The sequence below is a fragment of the Erythrolamprus reginae genome, chromosome 1 (genome assembly GCF_031021105.1).
Source record: "Erythrolamprus reginae isolate rEryReg1 chromosome 1, rEryReg1.hap1, whole genome shotgun sequence".
Lineage (NCBI taxonomy): Eukaryota > Metazoa > Chordata > Lepidosauria > Squamata > Dipsadidae > Erythrolamprus > Erythrolamprus reginae.
In genome coordinates this window covers 327,516,850-327,536,675 of record NC_091950.1, presented here as the reverse complement: position 1 = coordinate 327,536,675, position 19,826 = coordinate 327,516,850, and the positions used below count along the sequence as shown (strand labels likewise).

The 19,826-nt window shown below is 45.3% G+C and overlaps 1 long non-coding RNA gene across 1 annotated transcript in view; it reads right to left on the bottom strand.

The window, feature by feature from the left end:
- The window catches only part of LOC139157250 (uncharacterized), a 91,950-nt gene that overhangs the window by 70,553 nt on the left and 1,571 nt on the right, over nucleotides 1-19,826 (bottom strand). Inside the window, exon 2 of the long non-coding RNA XR_011557450.1 lies at nucleotides 5,806-5,904. This is a non-coding gene — a long non-coding RNA (uncharacterized lncRNA). The remainder of the gene's footprint in view (nucleotides 1-5,805; nucleotides 5,905-19,826) is intronic.

The window sequence follows — 19,826 nt, the reverse complement described above, 5'->3', positions numbered from 1 at the left end:
CAGATCATCCTCACTCAGGGAGCAATATTTCATCCGGAGCCGCAGTGGTTCCATCTGACCGCTTGGCGCTTGAGGGGGACAGATTGAGATCCTGGCATATTCCTGAGAATGTCATCACTACAATCCAGTCGGCCAGGAGGCCTTCAACGACTAGGATTTACCAGGCTACGTGGGCCGCATTCGCCACCTTTTGTAGGGATAGACATCAGCGACCGCAGGATGCTAGTGTGGTAGTGGTGTTGGAATTCTTACAATCCGGACTAGGGAAAGGGCTGGCTCCCAACACCTTAAAAAGGCAGGTGGCAGCCTTGGCAACGATTGTTCGACCTGGAAATGGTGGTTCGTTGGCTCACCATGCCTTGATCAGGGACTTTTTGAAAGGGGCTGCCAATAGGCATCCTCCACCAATACGATGTTTTCCTACTTGGGATCTTACGATAGTATTGCAAGCGCTCACAGCGCCCCCATTCGAACCGCTGAGGACGGTTTCTTTAAGGATGTTATCTCTTAAGACAGCGTTCTTGGTGGCCATTACATCGGCACGACGGGTGTCGGAACTGTCTGCCTTGTCAGTAAGACCGGATCTTTGTATGTTTCACCCTAATAAGGTTGTTCTCCGTTTGGGCCCAACGTTCATACCAAAGGTCAACACCCATTTTCACCGGACACAGGAACTTGTCCTGCCAGATTTTTGCGTGCATGGGTCACATCCACTGGAGCTTAAGTGGCATAAAGTAGACGTGCGCAGAGCGGTGAAACTCTATATTAGGCGCACTGCCCCTTTCCGGAAGTCTGAGGCTCTGTTTGTCTCGTTTGGTCAACATCGATTGGGCCTCAAGGTGTCTTCGCAGACCATTAGCCAGTGGTTGAAGCTTTGTATTACAGAGGCGTACAAAGCAGATTCACGGCCGTTGCCTAGTGGAATCACGGCTCATTCGACTCGTAGTGCCGCTACTTCAGCGGCATGGGCCACGCAGGCATCGATAGAGGACATCTGTAAGGCGGCCACGTGGGCCTCTCCTTCCACCTTTATACGGCACTATAAACTGGACACATTTGCTTCGGCCGAGGTGGCCTTTGGGAGGAGAGTTTTGCAGCAAGTGTGTGATCCTACCAAGACATGATTCAATGATATCCCTCCCTGGAACACTGGAACTTGGGTATATCCCATGCTGGACTCTCCTTCCAGAGACATGGGAGAAGAACCGTTGTACTCACCTGAACGGTCTTCTCCAGGTCCTGGAAGGAGAGTCCATACCCTCCCATTGAACCATGGTTATTGTGGCATTCAGTTACTGGTTGTGGTTGGTTGTTAAATAAAATTTTGTTATTACTTGAATTCGTTTTTTAAAACTGAGGTACAGGGGCAGCAAGGGGGCGGTACCTAATTAATATGATAATTATATTAATTTATAACTCAGTCCCTACCAATTAGACTTGAGCTAAACCCATGCTGGACTCTCCTTCCAGGACCTGGAGAAGACCGTTCAGGTGAGTACAACGGTTCTTCTGGTAGATATTCTGGCCCTAAACTATATAGGGCTTTATAGGTAATAACCAACACCTTGAATTGTGCCTGAAGACTAATAGGCAGCCAGTGCAGCTCATGGAGAATAGATGTTATATAGGTGGCCTATTTACGAATGGTTCTAAAGAACCGGTTACAACTGGTAGAAATCCACCTCTACATACTGTGTATGATTTACTTCAGATTTATTATAATGAGGACGTTGTGAAACTACTTGGAAGCAATCTTACATTGAGTCGATATCTTTACACATTATGATAAATCAAACTTGTCACATTGTTTTGCAACTGTATTTGCTAATCTTTTAACTCAAAAGCTAAATGAGTGATGGATTGTGATCAGCTCTCAACGTTTAGAATTTAAGAAGCTGTGTTTTTTTTCCTATGACCATGGCCTATCACTCCAAGAATATATTGCATTACTGCTAAAAGTAAGTTGATGGCTACATTTATATTAATTATATATAAAACTCCAGCTATCTCTATTCCCCCCTCCCAATCCCTCAGCTCCTATGTGGCAACACTGAAGCCTCAAAATGGCCACTGGAGCTTCAGGGTTCAGAGTTTTAAGTTACTGTAGACCATAGTTCCCTCTAAGCTGAGCAATGAGCAATCGCTCACTTAAAAATCATCATCAACTCAGAGTTTTCCAAACCTGCCCAGAAGCCGAGAGGGAAAGAGTGAGAGGGAAGGAGAGAGAGAGAGGAAGAGAGGAAGAGAGAGAAACAGATAGAAAAAAGAGAGGAAGAAAAAGAGAAAGAAAAAGAATGGGAGTAAGGAAAAGAGAAAAAAAATCAAAATCTAGTTTGAAACTAGCTCAACTATTTAAGTGGCATTTTGATATTGATAGAGTTGCCCTATTATGAGCTCACTGTTATAGACATACAGTACAGTATTTTATTTTGAAATTCTCTGAGGCAAAACAGGGTGGGTTTTTTATTTATTTATTTGTTTGTTTGTTTGTTTGTTTTTTATTTATTTATTTATTTATTTATTTATTTATTATTTCTGTGCCGCCCGGTCCCGAAGGGACTGCCGCTCAGACACTACACTTTTCCGCCCACCCCCCCAAAAAATTAGAGGGAACACTGCTGTAGACTACTCGCATTTAAGCAGGTAGACAACTGAGCCCAAAATTTGTTGCTATGTAAGAAATTTGTTAAGTGAATTTTCCCCCATTTTATGACATTTCTTGCCACAAAAGTGAATCACCACAGTTTTTAAGTCAGCAGCACAGTTGTTAAGTCAATCTGGTTTCCCCATTGACTTTGCTTGTCAGAATGTCATAAAAGGTGATCACCACATGATCCCGGGACCTTGCAACTGTCATAACAGTGAGTCAGTTGTCAAACATCCAAATTTTGATCATGTAATCATGGGAATATTGCAACAGTCATCAGTGTGAAAAACGATCATGTCACCTTTTTCAATGCCACTGTAACTTTGAACAATCACTAATAAATGAATAGTAGTAAGTCAAGGATTATCTGTGATCCATATGCTGAGATTTATGTGACTTTATCCTAACCTCTGTGGTAAAACAACTGCAAAAGAATTTTGTTTTCCAGTGGAGGTAGAACAGGACAGCCTGTACTTAATGTAGAGAGAATTCTTCATGCCTGCCAAATATTACACCCAAAATACGATGGACAGAAATCTTAGGGTAGAACTGGAGGTAGCAACAAGCTCATGTTTTCAAACCCAAGCTAGTGATAAACATCATCAAAGAAGTGGGAGAAAGAAGAATAGTTTGGAATAATTTCCCCGTCTGCTATCCTTTATCTTATATCTCAAAATAGATTTTCTCAAAATAGGCTTACTTCCTGCCATTGAAACCAAGTGAAGAAATGCCTTATATATTTTTCAGCTGCATGCCCTTGTTTTCTTTAGCATGAAGTCTAGGCATGGTTCCACTTACCTTTGGCACCCCTTCGCATTGTGATGTTTCGTGCATGCGTGCGAACCCTGTTGGCACACACGCGTGCATTTTCTCATTCAATTCTGCTTCCGCGCATACTAAATAGCTATAATCAGCCTGGAACACAGCTGAGGAGCTCATCAGCTGTGCTTGGGGAGAAGGAAGTATAAGCTTTGGGGGGGGGTCCCTTTTTCAAGCAGCAGCAGAGGAAAAAACTTCCAAACAGTAAAAAACTTGGGGGGGAAAGATGGCTGTGCCCATGGACCAAGACCAACCAAATTGGATCCGTAACGCCATCATGACATCACCAGCAAGTGACTACCAATCCAGGTGATCCAGTCCGAACCAGGAGGAAACCATCCCTGCATGGGGTGTTGACAAGCAGTGTTTGCCCCAACTGAACCTTGCTCAGCTCATTGGCTTTAAATAGGTGCAGTCCAGGGGTGGGCTGATGCCCAGAAGGGGGGAAACGCTGTGGAGTAGCAAAAATGGAGCTCCACCCCAGAGCACCCAATTTGCACTGAAAGATGTTGAAAGAAAATGCAGGGCGTCTTTCATACGCCATGCCCACAGTGTGAAAAATTTTGGTAGCCCTTCACTGGTGCAGTCATTCTGAAACATAAAGAGGGAGTACAAGTAGTCCTGGAGAGAGAGAAGGATCAGGAAATCCCAAATGAATCCTTTGTAGAAATGTGGTTTAAATATGTGACTCAAAAGATTCATCAGATTGATATTGATTCTGACTGTTTATTCTCCAGGGGCACATCACCAGCAATTAATATTTTCAAGCAAAAACTATGGGATAATTCAGTACAGGAATTAATTGCCAAAGTATATTTGTATTATTCAACATTTTACCAGAGTTTTCAGAAGGAAATTATCTGGCCAATTCTAAAATCCAAACCAGGAAGAGATATTTCTGAGCATGTAAAAATTTTACTTGCATATGAAAATACTAAAATTGCAATGGCAACAATCAGATTTTTAACTCTGCATATAAAAACAAGGTTTTTATTAACAATTCAATGAGCTGGGCTTTTTAGAGTATTATATAATATTTATTAAATATTGTACTCGTTAAATTGTTTTATCCACTGTCAGGCTTAGATTATGTTTGTAACTTGCTTTTGGCCTTGTTATCCATAAATAAAATTGATGGATGCTTTCATCTCCCCTTCAAACATAGGAGATAATAAAATGCTATTAACCCACACATATTTTCACAAAGTTTGTTTCATTTTGCAATGAAATAAGCAATGATTCTTAGATTAATGTTCCTGGTTGTAAATAGACTGTTCATTTGTTGCATTTAAATACAAGTAATCAGAGGTGGGTTTCTACCTTTCAGACCTGTACGTGTTAACAGAAGAGAATTCTTTATTGGCCAAGTGCGATTGCACACACAAGGAATTTGTCTTTGGTGCATATGCTCTCAGTGTACAAAAAAGAAAAAGATACATTTGCCAAGAATCACAAGGTACAACAATAGGAGTCAAATAAGCAATAAGGAAACAATCAATATTAGTAAAAATCTTAAGGATACAAGCAACAAGTTACAGGCATACAGCCATAAGTTGGAGGAAATGGAGTATAGAAATGATGAGAAAAAACTAGTAGCAATAGTAGTACAGACTTAGTTAATAGTTTGACAGTATTGAGAGAATTATTTGTTTAGCAGAGTGATGGCGTTCGGGGAAAAAACTGTTCTTGTGTCTAGTTGTCTTGGTGTGCAGTGAACCGAATGCTCCGATGATCAGGTGGACCTGCCTGCTCCCATCCCTATCCTTTACTGATCTATATCTTCTCAGCTGATTTGCATGGCAGAGTGGATTGCCACGCCTTAGCTGTAACGCGGAAGATAACTTTTCATGAAACTATGCCCGCTCAGCAAAACACGCGATCACTGAACCGGTTGTTAAACGGGCAGGATCCCACCAGGGCAGGTAATCCTTGGCTAGTGACCATTCACAGTTACAATGGAGCTGAAAATAATAACCTTATGACCAATGACTACGTTCACAACTTCTGTAGTTTCCTGCAGTCGCCTGAGATCACAATCAGTACATGTTGCCTTGCACCTTATCTTGCAGGGTGACGACATTCAAGAGGAAGCAATGATACGAAAGTAAGCAGGCACATTATGGGCAATCCCCTGGGTTATTTGTGTAGCATGCTCATACTTGCCAGCACAGAGCTTTCCATTCGATATGTATTCTTCATTACGGGCCTGCTTACTCTCTAAGAATCTCTTCCTCTCCAACGAATGCAAATGCAAACATTAATCTCCTTCTTGTTAATTATCCAGTGCCAGGGTGAAATTTCCAAAGTGGTTAGTAGACAAAAAAAAGCAGAAGGTATACCTGATTAGCCTAATCGGTTTTTGAGCAGGTGGGTGAGGTGAGTATCACTACAGTGTTTCCAATGATCACACAGCGACTGTAGAGAGCAGATATGCAATCCTGAAGCAAAAAGAGTAACAAATTCAAGTTGACACATGCTTGTGGTCTTCCTGTTTCTAGCCAGGTGCTTTAACCACTAAGCAAACACGCTGTATAATATAGTAGCCAAGGTACAAATAAACCACACTGACTGTGTAGTGGATACTGCAATGCAAAGCCATGTAAACATGAAAACCTTGAAGCTATGCAAAGAATCCTCAATTAAAATCCTCATTGGAACTGGTTTCAAACTTACCATGGTGGTTGTAAAAATGTAATAACTCTCGTGAAGCACCATCAATCAGTGGTGGGTTGCTACCGGTTCACCCTGGATCACCCAAAACTTCACCCACCCACCTGGACCCACCCTTTGATTTATATGCTGCCCAATCCCATGGGATTAAAAAATGCTCTGCACATGCGCAGAAAGTATTGTGCATGCAAGAAGCTTTGCGTGAACATTAAGCGCATCCATATGCCCACTCCCCATTTCTGAACCAGTAGCAAAGGTGTTGTGGTTGGTTCTGGCCCAGCTCCTGCCCCAAGGAATGTGGAGGTGGATGTGGGGGAAACATCCACATGCCACAGGCCTGTTTTGCTCCCGATAGAATTTCCCGATGAAGGCTCCTCTGATGAAGGAAGCGTGAGTAGCAGGGAAGAGGGGAGTTTGGCAGACAGCCCAGGAGGAGATCAATCATCCTTATCATCCCTGGATTCTCAACAAGAACCTATGACAGACCCACACATGCATAGGTTGATGCATAGAAGAGAACAACTGAAGGATTATTACAGGAGATAAGTGAGGCCACCTGTGGTTGGGTGGGGCTGCTGTAATTGGTGCTACAGATAAAAAGAGCCAGCGTGCTGGTTTAGCCTTGTGGAAGTTTATCTGATTCATAGTTTCATCAAGATCGTGATTTTGCTGTTTCCCTGTTCAAGACTGTGTGTGGACTTTCTGGACTTTGGAATTGGACTCAATTTCCCAGTTACTGGGTGAGAAATTGGATTGCATTTAACCTGTGCCTTGTGTGTACCAGAAAATCCCTTTGACGTTTAAAAAGGGAGTTTTTTCTGCTTTTCTGTTGATAAAGACTTTTGGTTTTCCTTCTATTGTGTGGTGTGTGTCTTTTTGGACTAATTACCCTGTAATTATGGGCGGTTGGGACACGCCGGCAGAACAAAAGGTAAGTGAAACCCATCACTTCCTTCAATCATGCACAATTTATATTTATATTTGTAGTCTAAGGATGTTTTCTAGAAGGCATTCAGCAAATTATTTTTGATGTAGTAATGTTGTTAACCATTGCAATTAAAAAAACCCACTAATATGATGTTATTAAAAGGTGGGGAGGCACAGACTAGCAAGATGGCTGCTGCCTTGTCTCCCAGAGTTTCAAATCTGCTCAAAACTGCTGTCTTACAGTCTCCTCACATAGAGCAAATGTTTGGAGCCTTTGTGAGTGCTTCTAAAGTCATCTTCTTGATTCAGAGAAGAATTATAAAGACCTGGTCTAATCGTTGGCTCTTCATTTCACTATAGTCACCCATCTTCAATTCATCGCTTCTTTCCCATAATTCCTTTTATCCAGCAAAATCTATTAGTGATGCTGATTGCACTATTTAGGATTATAATTTCATCCTATGGTCAGTCTCATTCCCATCATTCCAGAGTGATTAGAAGTGGACTATTCAAATACCAGAAGAACTGCATGTGCAGAACAAGTAATTACTGTATTTTTGGAGTATAAGACACACCTTTCTCCTCCCTAAAAGTGGCTGAAATTTGGGTGCCTCTTATACTCTGAATTTAGCTTTTTTGGAGCTTTTTCCCCCAGCCCTAACTAGATGCTAACTGTCTTCCCAGCTCTTACCGGCTTGCTAGCTCTTTTATTGTTACTCTTTGTGAAAAATGTTTTCCAAGCCCTAAGTCTTTGCAAGCTTTTTCATTGCTCTATTTGCTCCGAATGTTTCTTTCCAGCCCTAACCAGGTGCTAACAATATTCTTAGCTCTTACCTGCTTGCAAACCCTTTCATTGTTACTTGCTCCGAATAAGTTTTTTTTAAGCCCCAACCAAGGGATAAAATAATATGCTAAAGCTGACAAGACTAGGGATGCTAGCCAGATGAATATTTGGTAAGCAAATCCCCCCCCCCCCTAACTAAGGTGCATCTTATACTACGAAAAATATGGTATGTCTTATAAACACTGACTGTAGATGAAGCACAGGGTTGGGTCATATATCTTAGTGAGTTTAACCTATAACAATTCTGCTAAGATGTAAGAAGCATTGAGACTGCTCCATGGACACTACAGTTGATTGCCCTTCATATTTACACTATGGATCAGCTGCATTGGTCCCTAATATATTTGTTTCAGTGCTGTAAATCAGATAAAGAAATCCTTTCCACTTAATTTGGATGATTACATGCACACTTAAATAAAAGCAATTTGTATTGTTGTAGAAGATTGAGGTGACCCAGGCAGCTGATCCCCAGGACCCTGATGCTTCTAATTTTGAATAATTCAAAAGACAAAACATATTTCTTATAGCAATTGCTCTTTTCCCTCCATATAAATCCAATTAGATTGGGTTTTCATTCCTCTTGTCAGCAGCTGGCATAGCTGCTATGCTTCAGCCATCTGCTTTCATTTCATTAAATGTACTGCTTTCCTGTGGTTGAGATAACTCTACCAAAGAATATAGCTCTGCCTGTTTTCCATTCTTTGCACATTTATATGCCAGTGGTTGTTATTTCAATTTTTTTTGGTCAACACTCTGATCACATTAATTTAGTCAAATTTAAAGTATGATTTGAACAACTATACTATGACCTTGAGCCACAAGCTACAGAGAAGCCATACTTGCAATCCATAGTAGATAAATTATTTAAGGAACAGTGTCTTCCAATTATTATTGATGAATGAAATCCTAGCTCTATGTAAATGAATGGCAGAATGCCCATGAATTTAAAAGGGTGAAGACTCCAATCCTCCACATGGATGTTTACTGCCTGTTCTCCACTGCACTGCTCAGAGAGTCCAACGTGGGTATTATTTCAGCCTTATTGGCAGGGACTGAGTTAAAAATTAGCATAATTATTATGTCCCGCCCACCACTGCCCCCTTCCAGTCAGTTTTAAAAACTCAGTCATAGTGTAGGGACTATGAGTTTTATTCTCCTCTGTTAGGGAAATAAATTCCTGTTTCTAATTAATCCTTTTTTTCTCTTTTTCTACAGAAAGAAGACAGAGTTCCTGGGAAATGAGAGCCTCTGCCCTCTGGGGTATAGCCCTCCACCTTTTTAGTCCCTGAGAGGCCTCTGCTCTCCGGAGTATTGCCTTGACGACAGGGCTCGCTGGTATGGGGTCCCTGACGTCCGCGATCATACCCCCCATGTCCATTTCCCTCTTTGGACACCCAGCGCAAGCCGGCACCTCCAAGATCGGTTCTCACCGGCAGAGAGGAACCGCGGCTGCCTCAAAGCTCCGAAGGAGGCTAATCAGCTGTGAGGCAGCTGCAAACCCCACGGTTCGCGGCGCAGCGGCAAGAGCAGCCTCGGATTGCCGCGAGGAGCTCCCAGGGAGACTAATCAGCTGGGAGGCGGCTAAAAGCCCCGCAGTTCACGGTGCAACGGCGAGGGGAGTCCCAGTTGCCGAGGAGGAGCTCGTTTTGCCGCTCAGGGACAAGCCGGCATTTGGTGACTTTAAAGGACCTTGGGGTCCTCTCCCGCCATTTTCGGGGCCGTTTCTCCCCTGTTTAACGTCACGGCTGCCATTTTGAGGAGGTGACAAGGCTATTTTAGCCTCTCCAGGGCCTCCATTTTAAGAGGGCGTTACCAGGACAGCAGAGGTCAAAAGTCACGCCTGCCTGGACCTGGGCCAATCAAGGCACAAGAGAGCGATGACGCTCTAATTGGGCATCACAGAGCTTAGTCATTTGCACTATTGCCTGGCATTGAATAGGACTCTCCTTCCTTGCGAATACAGTATTGTCACTAAATTTTGCCACAATTATGTCGCAGTTACCTCAGGGCAATTCCAGTGAACCTGCAGCCCCCTCAACTAGCAAGGGGAAGGAGAAGTCCCATAGTACCAAGTCCAAAGGGAAATCTTCTCAGTCCTCAACAGCCCTAAAAGAGGCTGAGAAGAGAATCAAGGCCCTGGAAGCTCAATTGGAAATGAGCAAGTCCAGACAAGGGCCTAGCCCCTCCAGCACTTTCCCTCCACACCAACAGAGCCCTTTGGCTACTGAGACCGCATTGGAGGGCATTCACCTCACTGCAGCAGGAGACTTATCCCCTGATCGCCCATTGAGTGCTCCACCTTCAGAAGGGTTTCAGAGGGCAGAATGGTCTAGACCAGCAATACAGCCACGGTCTCAACCCCCTCAAGCTGCAGCAGCCACATTTACACCGACTGCAGCAGGTCTCAGAGGCCCCATGGACAACTGGCAAGCAATGTCTCCATCCTTACAGGATAGGATAGCCTCTGCCTAGTCTCAGGGCATTGCAGTAGGCGCCCAACAGCGGCCTTCCCCTCTTCCTAGAGCTAGCAGACAAGATCCTTGGACTGTTCCTGCTGTTGCTCCATCTGTGCATGACTCCTTTCAGGAGGATCAAGGCCCAGGAGAGATGCCCATGGATCCAGAGGAGGACCTCTCCAGAGATGAGGCCAGCCTCCCTTAGCAGGTCTATTCAAGCAGTCTCTATTTAGAGTTTTGTTGAATAAGGCCAAGACCACGCTGATTCCAGACAATTCAGCAAAGCCAGCGGGTCAGGAGGTGGGCATCATGCCAGCAGCCAGGCTCATCAATGAGCCCCAGAAGGAATCTGAACACATTCCTGCAGTACCCATTTTTGCAGAAAATATCAAAAAACCTTGGCAACAGCCAACTGCAGCCCTAGGACCCTCGGCCTTGGACAGGAAATTCTATTCATTTGATCCAGAGGTGGAGGACTTGCTTCAGTATCCCTCAGTGGATACCCCGGTAACATCTTTGATGTCCAATGCAGTTGTGCCATCAGACATGGCGGACGGGCTGAAGCCAGATGATAGAAAGGCGGAAAACCTGATCAGGATAATTCATCAGATGTCCGCCTGGGCCCTCAGAGCGGCATCGGCCGCATCCTTCTTTAACAGGGCCTCCATTCTATGGTTACAGGACATGCTTACCAGGTTAGGCCCTGAGGATGCCAGACTTCACCAGGACGTTAACAAACACCACCGAATTTTCCGCAGATGCCACCTTGGCTGCAGCAAGATTTTCTTCTCGCGCTTTGGCATCCAACCTATCAGCCCGACGCCTACTTTGGCTTTGCTCGTAGCAAGCGGATGCTAAATCGAAATGGCGCCTTGCCGCGGCCCCGTATCAGGGTTCTAAACTCTTTGGGGAGTCATTGGACTCAGTCCTGGTCGAGGACAGAGACAAGAAAAAAGTTTTGCCACGATCAGCGCGAAGACAGGCGGGGAGCTCCATATTTTCGTAGGCAGTCCTTTCGTTTAGACCCCCCCCTCGACTTCATCCCCGGTCGCAAGGGCTTATGGACATGGGACCTACACCCCTTCTTACCGAGCTGATCGAGGTAACTTTGGGAGCAGAAATCAGCAGTTTCAGCAGTCCCGCAGATTATTCAGAGGAGGCAATAGGGGAGGATATTGCAAGCAAAAGTGACTCCTCCCAGGACATTCCCATCAGTGGGCGCCTGCAATTCTTCACCGAATTTTGGGAATCCATATGCACAGACGCATGGGCCTTAGAGACCATAGATCAAGGCCTGCGACTAAAATTTCTGCATTGACCTCCCAACAGATTTATAGAAACATCACTGAGTCATCCGCAAAAGCGATCCCTCATTCTTCAGGAGGTCCAACATCTCCTGGACATAGGAGCAATAGAGCCTGTCCAAACACATCAAGAGAGACAAGGGTTCTATTCCATTGTATTCGTAGTTCCCAAGTCCTCCGGCGGCTGCCGTCTGATTTTGAACCTCAGACAGCTGAACCTTCACATAAGGTATCAACGGTTCAAAATGCATTCACTGCACACCATACTGGCATCCATTCGTCAACAGGACTGGATGACTTCCATCGATCTCAAAGAGGCGTACCTACACGTCCTGGTCCATTCACAACATCGGCAATTTCTCCGCTTCTGCCTTCACAACCAGCACTACCAGTACAGGGCCATGCCCTTCGGCTTGTCTTCGGCCCCCAGGACCTTCACCAAACTTTTGGACGCTTTAACAGCAAGCCTCAGAGCACAATCCATACGTCTTCTAGCCTACTTGGACGACATTATTATCCTTTCCAGGAGCCCTCAACAAGCCAAGCAAGACCTGGCCCGGACAATAGATTCCCTGGAAAGGGCAGGCTTTACAATCAATCGGGGCAAGAGCCATTTACAGCCGACCATGCGCCTGCTTCACCTAGGCACAATAATAGACTCTTTGATGGGCATGGTCTTTCTCTCATCAGAGAGACAGCAGAGGATAGTAACACTGGTTCGCTTCATCTCCCGTCGCAACAGAATTTCCCTAGCACAGCTGTCACAACTGTTAGGGATGTTCATCTCTTGTATCAACATTGTTCCGTGGGCCCGGTTACACGCTCGTCCTCTACAATGGTTTCTCCTCCCCTTCCAAAAGGCTCCTCTCAGCAACTCAAAACAACAAGTGCACCTGACCACAGCAGTTCGCATCTTCCTCCCGTGGTGGACTTCATCAGCCATAGCCAAGGGCTCCCCCTTTTTGTCTCACCAGGAGGTGACGATCACTACGGACGCATGTCTCTCCGGCTGGGGAGCTCACTCCAGGGGCCAGGTGGCCCAGGGCAGATGGTCTCCAGAGGACCTGTTGGACCCCAACATCAACCAGTTGGAGTTGCGAGCGGTGTTCAAGGCGTTACAGACGTTCATGGATATCGTAAAAGGCCAGCATGTCCTGATATTAACGGACAACGTGGCAACAAGAGCACATGTGAACCACCAGGGAGGCACACGCTCAGGACGCCTGATGCAGGAGGCCCACGCATTGATGTCATGGGCAGAAAAGCATCTTGCCTCGATTCGAGCAGAGCACATCTCGGGGGTGGAGAATACACAGGCAGACTGGTTGAGTCGCACAACAATTGACCCCGGGGAATGGACCCTGAACCCGGAGGTGTTCCAACTGATTGTTCAAAGATACGGCACTCCAGTAGTGGACTTGTTTGCCTCGCGCCACAACCACCAGTTGCCGAGGTTCTTCTCTCGCTTCCCGACGCCGGGGGCCAAGCAGGTCAATGCACTGCTATCGCCATGGCCAAAAGGGCTTCTGTACGCCTTCCCTCCAGTCTGCCTGATACACAAAGTGGTCGCCAAGATCATTTCCGAAGGGGCGGAAATACTTCTAGTAGCCCCATTCTGGCCCAGACGCCCGTGGTTTGCCGACCTGATGGGTTTGTCAATCCTTCCGCCGTGGAGAATCCCACACCATCACCTGGTTTTGACACAGGGTTCAATAGTTCACCCAGACCCCCTGTGGTGGAGGCTTGCCGTGTGGTGATTGAGGGGAACCACATGAGGACAAAACAAGTCCCAGAAAGCGTCATCAGTACCATTCAAGCAGCACGGCGCCCGTCAACGACACGCATTTACCAGGCTACCTGGGCAGCATACTGCACCTTTTGTAGGACTCAAGGAATTTCTCCCTCATCATCTTCAGTGCTACACCTTCTAGAATTCCTCCAGAAGGGACTGGAACATGGACTGGCACCCAACACTCTCCACCGACAGGGAGCGGCCATAGCAACAATTCTTAGGCCAGACCCCTTCTGCCCAATTTTACATCACCCATGGGTGAAGGACTTCCTCCGAGGGGCAGCAAACCTGTCCCCGCCAGTCGTACACCAATTCCCATCCTGGGACTTACCATTGGTTCTGAGGGCCTTGACGGGACCCCCCTTTGAACCGCTGAGGGAGGTATCTCTCCGCTTTCTCTCGATGAAGGTGGCCTTCTTAGTAGCCATCACTTCGGCTCGTAGAGTCTCCGAGCTGGCAGCGCTATCGGTCCGCCCAGACCTATGTATTTTCCATCCAGATAGAGTGACTCTACGATTGGACCCTAGTTTCCTAACCAAGATCAACACTAGGTTTCATAGGGCTCAGGACATTGTTCTGCCGGATTTTTGCACCCATGGCTCTCACCCGTCGGAGCTGCGGTGGCATAAGGTGGATGTTAGAAGAGCCGTAAAAATATATATCTGCCGCACAAGCACCTTTAGGAGGTCGGAGGCCCTCTTTGTGTCATTTCTTCCCGCATGCATGGGAGGGAAAATATCAGCTAAGACGATTAGTAGATGGATCAGATCCTGCATCATCGAAGCATACAAGACCACGTCGACACCCTTACCGGGTAGGATTACAGCTCACTCCACCAGAAGCGCGGCTACCACAGCTGCTTGGACTACACAGGCACTGATTGAGGATATTTGTAGGGCAGCAACCTGGGCTGCCCCCACGACTTTCATCAGACATTATCGTTTAGACTCTTTTGCTTCGACAGAGGCAGCCTTCGGCAGAAGAGTGCTGCAGGGAGTTTGTGTTCCAGCGCCCCTGGTCCAGCCTATCCCTCCCTGAAGTGTGGCTTGGGTATATCCCACGTTGGACTCTCTGAGCAGTGCAGTGGAGAAGAACCGTTGAACTTACCTGAACGGTCTTCTTGCTGCACTGCGAAGAGAGTCCAAACCCGCCCGGCTTATTAGCCCAGGTGCGCAGTTTTATTGAAGTTAATAGTTGTTAAATAAAGTTTGGTTCCTTTCAGTATTCCCTCATTTTTATTACTGACTGGAAGGGGGCAGTGGTGGGCGGGACATAATAATTATGCTAATTTTTAACTCAGTCCCTGCCAATAAGGCTGAAGTAATACCCACGTTGGACTCTCTTCGCAGTGCAGCGAGAAGACTGTTCAGGTAAGTTCAACGGTTCTTTTCTTTCAAAACAAAGAAAAAACATGAAGAGGTAAAGGGAGAAATCTTCAGAAATTAACACCCTACAGCAGTGTTTCCCAACCTTGGCAACTTGAAGATATCTGGACTTCAACTCCCATTCGCTGGCTGGGGAATTCTGGGAGTTGAATTCCAAATATCTTCAAGTTGCCAAGGTTGGGAAACACTGCCCTACAGTATTCAATCCTGCATATTAAGCCAAAGAAAGAGGTTTTATAACTTCTCTTGTCAAATATCTAGTAAATATTTTAAAATTCAAGCACTCCACAGATAAAACAAATGTCCCAATCATTTTGGGTTGTTGGGCACATCTGAGCATCTCACCAATTGGTAGGCAACTTTCTATTCCCACTGCCATAGCAGGAAGATCAATCACAAAAGCAAATTTCCCAAAACACAAGCTGAAGATTTTTTTAAAAAACCAATATAAGTTCTCTGGACAGAACAGTCTTCTGCCACAATAATTTCACAAGAAAGTAAACAAGAGATGATGCTCGAGCTCAAATTTTCAATTGTATATTGGTCCCTACAAAGCAAGCTGTTTCACAGAAAACAAACTCTTCATGCTCAAGAAAAAAAGCACCCACTTTGAAAGGCATTTTTAAGTGAAGCTTACAAAGTTATTTCTTTAAAAAGAGAAAATAGCTTTGAGCACTTCAAGGGGACTTCATTCAATCTGTCTGATCTAGAGTTAATCCTTGACTTTCAGCCATTTGTTTAGTGACGGTTCAAACTTAAAACCACACTGAAAAAAGATAATCACAGAAGCCCTGCCCTCTATCTCTCAAACCCACCAGATACCCCCCATTGTCTGATGCTTTTCAATGTCAGCTGCAGCAGTGCGGCCTGCACTGGTTGCCCATCAGTTTCCGGTCACAATTCAAAGTGCTGGTAATGACCTATAAAGCCCTACATGGCATCAGACCAGAATACCTCCGGGACCGCCTTCTGCCGCATGAATCCCAGCGGAAAATCAGGTCCCACAGAGTTGGCCATGTTTTAGAAACTATCCATCATGGTTTGTATTATTGTCAGCGTCTATGACTCAGGGATGAAATCCATCTGGTTCTAACAGATTCTGGAGACCCGGTAGTGGAAATTTTGCAGTATCCTTCTCCTGCCATGCCCACCAAGCCACACCTACAAAACCAGTAGTAAAACATTTTGAATTTCACCAAGACTCACTGTATGGAATATTTAAACAAATCCAATTTAATGCCAATCTCGGAGTAAAAAAAATAAAAACTTTGTCCACATGCAGGCTTTGAGCTACCAAGTTGCTTTTAGCTTTAAATGATATTAACCACAAAGTGTAGAATTGCTTACAAGGTGAAAGAGAAGAGGGGCGTAGTGGAAACTGTAAACACAATATAGTAGTGTGAATAGATTAATATGAATGAGATATAGGCAAAAGGTTTTATAGTCACTAGATCACATTTTCATAGTTAATGGACCTGGGCTGTTCCCTTTGTCTAGAACTGGAAAGGAGGGGAGGATGTGACTTTTTAAAAGATTTCTGGTGTTCTTTTCATAAAGGCCCAAATAGTAGATCTGTTCAAGTAAATGTGTCTCATAATTCCATCAGATTTTGGTCAGATCTGATGAGTTCAGTATACATTTTTGCTCAGTGCATTCTATGATACTGATTTGAATGCAAGTGAAAGAGTTAAGTGATGTAGCACTATGAAGGCCAACAGGTTTAGTGTGTCACTTACCTTTTTACATCTGTTATTTTTTCTTAGATTAATGTGATTACTTATCTGAAGATTATAGTTCTATCATTTATTGTCGTGTACCTAAATAACATACTCTGTGTATGTGATATATTTGCTTACAATAAAACCAATTGAACTCGTCAACAGCTTATGCATTCATTAATATTTTAAAACTGTCATCAATTCCTATGATTAGCAAATAATGTTTAATGTATCCGAGTCTACGGAGAGGGGCAGCATACAAATCTAATGAATGAATGAATGAATGAGTGTGTGAGTGAGTGAGTGAATGAAAGAAAGAAAGAAAGAAAGAAAGAAAGAAAGAAAGAAAGAAAGAAAGAAAGAAAGAAAGCCCTTTCTAGCCACTGGTAGGATTTTCCAATGTTAGCCACTTTAGTTATCTATTGATGGCACATACCACACAAGCTTGTCTTGCCATGACACTTCATACGTTTGATCTTTTCCCCATGTCTGTTGCTGCCTCAGGCATTCAGCTTTGGGTGACATGAACAGATGTACTCATTGATATTATCTTCATGGTAATGTTGTAAGGATGATGGTACTTCTCCACTGAGCCTTGGTAACCGATCTCAAGGACTGACTAGCGTTAGTTTATCCATGATCTTATGCCTCATATTAACTACTATTAAGTAGTGGATCATATCAACTATTCCTAGTGGGGTCGGCAGTGATGTTCAGGTTTCAGATGTTGACTGTACATCCAGTTGTTCTGTGTCATCTTGAGTCATAATGTGTAATTGATCTGTTTCAAAGGAGCAACATCCTCTCTGCTACATTTTCATGTTGGCAGGTACTTGTTTCTCAATTCGTGTGGATGTAGATCTTCCACTCCTCTATAGTTGCTTTATACATTTCATATATATCTACTCATTGGGCCTACCCGCATTGCCTTTCGTAAACTCCTTAAAACCCACCTCTGCCATCAGGCATGGGGGAATTGAAACATCTCCCCCTTGTCCATGTAGTTTTTGTGTATGATTCGATTGTGTGTTGTTTTTTATATATTGGGGTTTCTTTTTTGGACTTTTTAATCTAAAACTGTAATTTAGATTTTTAAATATTAGATTTGTTACTATGTACTGTTTTTTACCATTGTTGTGAGCCGCCCCGAGTCTGCGGAGAGGGGCGGCATATAAATCCCATAAATCTAATCTAATCTAATCTACTGTTGTAGTAGCATTGCGTCAATTTGCGTACAGATTGCTCCAAAATTATTACATTTCTGTTCACTCCAACCAGTATTGATAGGGCAAGCCACTAGGGCAGGGGTCTGCAACCTGCGGCTCTGGAGTTGCATGCGGCTCTTTGGGCCCTCTGCTGTGGCTTCCTGTCAGGTGATCCCATCACTGAATAGCCCTGCCCCTCGCCTTCCCCTCCCAGTCACTCCTTGCCTAGCCTGAGAAAGGGCAACGGCAGGGGATGGAGAAATGCAGCAGATTATCCAGTGTCTCATTCTTGCTGGAGCTTCTTCTAACACTCGTGGTGCTGGGCATATCTCGCTCACTTTGGCAGATGCACAACCTGCTCTCTGCCCCAGGACACTGGCCCAACCCAGCTGTGACTGACCCCGGCCTCGCTGTCTGGGCCAGATAGCAGAAAGGGGGACAGGCCTGCAGCTGGGTGCTATGGCTTTAAAACGTGCACGAAGAAATTTGCCACCTAGAGTCTCTGTGTCGCTTCTCTCTCAGAAATCTGGTGAGAGCGAATCTTCCTCCTCCTCCCCCCCTTCTTCTCTTCTCTCAATCCCTTGTCCAGCTGTTGTGGGGCTGGGAGGCTGTTCACAAATGGGCAGACCCTCCTCAAGCAAGTGTCTGCCCACCCTGTGTGTGCCTTTTCTGTGCTTTCACTGAGCCCCACTACTCGCTTGAGGAAGGTCTTCCTGCTCGTATGTACCCTCCCAGCTCCACCACAGCCAACAAGGGGGTTCCAGGAAGAGAAGGAGCGGGAGGAGGAGGGTTGTCAGGGCCTTAATGCAGGAGCAAAGTGGCCCTGTAAATACCTTCGTGCATCATTTGTGCTCAAGGCAGCCTTTGCCTCCTGCCACTTGGGATTGAAGCTCGCACCTGCCATACTCCGCTGAAGAGCTGCTGGTGAGGGAGGGGACATGGCAAGGTGATGGACGGAGCCTTAGTGTAGGAGCAAAGCCTTTGGGCCACATTTGGCTCAAGGCAGCCCTCGCCTCCTGCTGATTTGGGCTTGGAGCTGTAATCCACAGCCTGTTGCTAGGGGCGAGTGGGACAAAGTTGCATTGAGGCTCCATGTCGTAATGGACTCCAGGAGGAAAAGGTGACACCATCTCGCCCAATGTGAAGCACAATAGAGTTAACTATGCTGTGCTAAGCACTGCAAGGGTGCCTCATGTTCTGCTGGATGCCTCATATCAAAGTCAGAGAAGGAAGTGAGAGGGGGAGAGAGAGACATAGAGAAAGAGGGGAGAGAGACAGACTCAAGAGAGAGAGGGGGAGAGGGAGGGAAGGAGGAGAAAGATACAGAGAGGGGGGAAAGGAGGCAGACAGAGATGAAGAGAGAGGGGGGAGTCAAAGGATTTTGTGGTTCCCAGTGTTTTTTAACAACCAGTTGTCTGCCCTAATGACTGGCTGGGTAGGCGTGGCTAGGAGGGGTCATGTGACTGGGTGGATGTGAATGAGTGGCATTGAGTTGGCCACACCCACCCAGGTTTTGTGGCTCCCAATGTTTTCTTTTCTGTGGGAAACAAGTCCAAATGGCTCTTTGAGTGTTCAAGGTCGCAGAGCACTGTAGTAAACTGAGAGCAAACCCCACTCCCTACTAGTACTGAATAATGTTTGGGTAATGAGATGTCTGCAAGAAAAAAACCAAGTTCAGAAAGCACCAAGGATCCTCTTGTCAGTCCTCAGCTACAAATATTATCCTTTAATTTTCCGTTTCTTACACAGTATTGTACACACTTATTATGAGGGTTTCCACATCTTTCTTGTTGAATCATTTAGTATTGGTTCAATTGGTTTAGACTTTAGAACGTTTGTTGCAGGTTAGTCTTTGTTTCAGGGGTGATAGGACAGCCGGTCACAAAGGGAGCACAAGACTCCTCCCACCCACCATTACCCTCTGTGCATGCATAGAAATCTCTGCGCATGCGCTGAGGGTAAAAGAACCCAAATGGCAGCGTCCGGGCAGGTGGGTGGAGCCTTGCACTCCCTTCGCGACTAGGTGTCCTGCAAACAACAGTCACAAACAAACCAGGAG